The sequence below is a fragment of the Myotis davidii genome, unplaced genomic scaffold (assembly GCF_000327345.1).
Source record: "Myotis davidii unplaced genomic scaffold, ASM32734v1 scaffold698, whole genome shotgun sequence".
Taxonomy (NCBI): Eukaryota; Metazoa; Chordata; class Mammalia; order Chiroptera; family Vespertilionidae; genus Myotis; species Myotis davidii.
In genome coordinates, this window is record NW_006290032.1 from 1,071,725 (window position 1) to 1,075,791 (window position 4,067).

The 4,067-nt window shown below is 55.4% G+C and overlaps 1 long non-coding RNA gene across 1 annotated transcript in view; it reads right to left on the reverse strand.

The window, feature by feature from the left end:
- LOC107182944 overlaps positions 1-4,067 on the reverse strand; it is an 18,812-nt gene that overhangs the window by 13,838 nt on the left and 907 nt on the right. The window lies entirely within an intron of this gene.

Sequence of the window (4,067 nt, forward strand, 5' to 3'; positions counted from 1 at the left end):
GGGGAGTTCCTGGGAGCCCCTGGGGGGAGCCCACACGTTGAGGTGGACGTCGCTGCTTCTCCAGCCTGAAGGCCCGTCATCCCGACTGTCCTGAGGCTGAGTGGGAGCGCCCCACGCCCCGTGTGTTCCCCCCACGTCCCCGCTCCCCCAGACCCTGCGTGAGTCACACCGAGGACAGGGTGGCCGCCGGGGGCACGTGGAGAGGGAAGCGGGTGGGAAGGAGGGAGGGAGGGAGGGGGGAGCGTGATGAGGAAGGAGAAAGGACGGGAAGGGAAGAGGAGAGGAGGGAAAGGAGGAGGAGAGGAGAGAGCAGCCGGAAGTGTTGCCCCCCGTGCTTCTGGCTGGAACCACGGAGCCTGGTGACTCTCCGCTCCCAAGGGCTCTCCTTAAACACCAGCCGCAGAGCAGGCTTCCGTGGGGAGCCCACTGTGTACACAAGGCCGCCAGGCTCCTCTGCGGCTGCGCGTCCACACAGGGATCTTTTCTTTTAATTTTGGGAAAAGAAGAATGTGTGTGTGTCAGTGTGTGTGTCTGTGTATTGAGTGTCTGTGTGTGTGTCTGTGTGTGTATGCATGTGTCTTGTGTGTCTGTGTGTCTCCGTGTGTGTATCCGTGTGTGTATCCATGTATGTGTGTCTGTGTGTATCCAGGTATCTCTGTATCTGTGTGTGTGTGCATGTGTCTTGTGTGTCTATGTGCCTGTGTATTGTGTGTGTGTGTATCCATGTATGTGTGTGTATCCGTGTATCTCTGTGTGTATCCATGTATGCATGCCTGTGTGTATCCGTGTATCTCTGTGTGTATCCATGTATGTGTCTGTGTGTATCCATGTGCCTGTGTGTATCCATGTATGTGTGTCCGTGCGCACCTGTGTGTCTGTGTATCCATGTATGTGTGTGTGCATCCGTGTGTCTGTGTGTATCCATGTATGTATGTGTCTGTGTGTATCCGTGTGTCTGTGTGTGTGCCCGTGAGTGTGTGTGTACCAGCTTGCTGAAAGTCGCCTTCTCCATCAAACTCTTCAACTGTTGAAAACCATCGTTTCTAGAAAGTGCGGCACTGAGCCTGGTGCGGAGCCGCGAGCCTCCAGGTCAGGAGCGATCATTTGTTTTCGCAGATGCCCTCGGCACGTCATGAAATGAAGCTTCAAGCACTTAAACGTCGTCTTCTTCACCCTTCACTTTCTCCTCCTACATTTCCATAATTCTAATTAATTAACCATGATTCCATTTAGTATTCACGAAGGACCTGCAGTGTGCCTCTTAAGGAAACCTTTCCAACAGCCTTTCTGTGCAGACGCCCCCTGCGTCCCGGGAAGCCGTGTGGGCGGTGGGCTGTCATCCGCTTGGCTGTGCTATGACCTTCTTCACGGCCTGGTTGTGTGGACACCGGGACACAGACACATGCAGGAAGGCGAGGGGCAAACCCCCTGTGGGGACGGGCGGTGGCTGCTGTGCACGTTTTAAAACCTATTGGCTTTGAAATGCCCGGAGCTACTGCTGCTCAAATTCCATCATCAGACTGTTTGGGGTTTGGGAAAATCCGCTGTCAATTCAATCTGTTCTTCGGGAACCTTCCTGAGGAGGCTGAGAGGAAGCTCGGAGACAGGGCCCCCGGGAGGAAAGCTCTGCAGGCGACACCCCAGACCTCGGGGCGCTGCCCACACTGCCCCAGTGAAGGTAACACTCCGTGGGGGCCACTGAGCCCACCCCAGGGGCTGAGGGAGGAGGGGACAGCCACCCATGGCTGGAGGCAGGAGCTCCGTCTGACACCTGCCCAACCTCTTACCACCTAGACTTCACTGAGTGGCAGAAGTGGGTGGGGGCTCCCCCTGGTCTGGAGCCCAGAGCAGGAGCCTAACTCTCTCCTCGGCTGCCCTGCCGCCCAGGTGGGTGCTGGTGTCTCTCCTGGGAACCCGTTCACCAGGGGCCGCTGCCTGGCCTTGCACGGGGCCCTGGGTGTGGCGGCCGCGTGGTGGTTCTGTCCCCGCTGCTCTCATCCCGGGTCCTCTGCTCTCGGGGACATCCTCCCCCCAAGAGGCTCCCGGGGCTTGCAGGCGGTTTCCTTAGAGCGACGCTTCACAGGAGAGGACTTTGTCACCTGAGCACTGACCCATCGGAAAGCAGGCTGGTTCTGGAAGGGCCCACACATGTGCCAGGGCAACCGTCCCACTGCAGGTTAGACGGCGAGCATCGGGCACTGTCCGTGTTCCAGCCTGAAGAGGCGCAGCCTTCGAGCACAGGTCTCCCCCTGGTCCTTCCACGGCCCTGCCACAGTCCCCATCATGGCCTCCACCACGGCCACCCCACGACCACCCCACAGCCTCACCACGGCCCCACCACGGCCCCACCATAGCCCCACCACGGCCCCACCACAGCCTCCACCACGGCCAACCCATGGACCCACCACGGCCCCGCCATGGCTGAGGTCCACCGGCATCATATGTCTCCGGCTGCTTCCCAGACCCGGGAGGCCGCTCCCCTCGCCTCCTTTGCTTGGCAGGAGGCAGGCTAAGGCCTCGCTGTTCTTCCCCCAAATCACAGCTCCTCCACGAACACAGAAAGTCCCATCTTTGGGTTTTACCCTCAATGGCACCTTTTCTGCTCAAACAGATGCTCACGGGGCCCATGCCCACATCAGAGCTGCTGGGGTGACCGGCTTCCTGGGTGAGCAGCACCGACGGGGCCTCTTTAAGATGCCAACGCAGCACTGAGATTTGAACTAAGAGTCTAAGTTCCTTTCAAATCCAATTACAGAATTTTTCCGGGGGCGAGAAAGGCTGAGCATAACAGTCTGAATACTCAGATACAATAGAAAGGATCATGAGGTGACTACATACATGTACATGCACATTCGCATATACATGCATGTATAAGCATGTCTGTCAAATATAGAATCTTCAAATTACGATTTTATGTATTTATATAGGAAATCATCTCTGCTTACTTCCTGTTGGTATTGAGGGAAACAATCATTTGCATGGACACACCTCTTAGATAATTCCAGCTGGCAGAAAACACATGCAGTTCATATACGTTTGCTGGCTTCCCGAAAGGAAGCTGAATAGTAAAACCTTTATGAAATGCCCCCCTTTTTCGAGAATGCCCTGAGTTTCCAAGTCGAATTACCTCCCCTGCGAGCCTGGCTTCCCGTCACCGGGGATAAGCCACTCACAGGCCAAATTAGCCCGCTATCTTCTCCGCATCAATCTCACTGCCCACCAAGAGCCATTAAGAGAGCGTTAAAAAAAAAGACTATTCCGTTTACCATTTAATTCCCCAAAACCTCCCCGGTGAGCTTCCTAGGGGGTCTGTCAGGGCGGGTGCCTCCTACAGGGGCCACCACAGGTGAAGGTGCAGAGGGCCCTCCCTGTGAACTGTCCCCACTGTCAGCAGCAGGTGCTCAGCCTGTTAGGGTCCTGCCTGCGCTGAGGAGGACGGAGCGCCCCGCCCTTCACCCCCCCGCCCCCCGCAACCTCCTCCCTCTAGAGACTTCTGCTGAGGAGTTCAGCCCAGACCTGCTCTGTCCTCACTGTGTGTCCGACTCTCCACATTTATTCACGAAAATCCCAGCCGCACACAGCGCCTCCTGGGCACCTGGATGTGCCCGGCTGGCATCTTTTTAATAGAGTAAATGAAAATTATTCTCTTTTTTTTTAAAAAAAAACAACACATTTTAAATCTCTCTCTCTGTGTGTGTGTGTGGGGATCATTACATCCTAGTTTTAAAGAAATTCAAACACCGACAGTAACTTTTTTCTTCATCCATTTCCTTTTGTGGCAAGAAACCCAGCTCCCAGGACTCGAACCATGAAGTTGACGATAAAGCGAAACAAAAACACCTAACTCCACCAGGAGAGCGCCGGCGCGTTGGCCTGCCATTTGCTTTGCACCCCGTTCAGATCCCCGAGTAGATAGATGAGCCATGTTCTGATAGGAGATCCCAGGAGAGCAGGACCAGCGGGTTTGAGAAAGACGGGGTGAAGCGTAAACCCCTGAAAGTTCTTCTGAGCTGCGTGAGGGCTCACACACAACACAGACATCCCTGACAACACTCTGACAATCATCC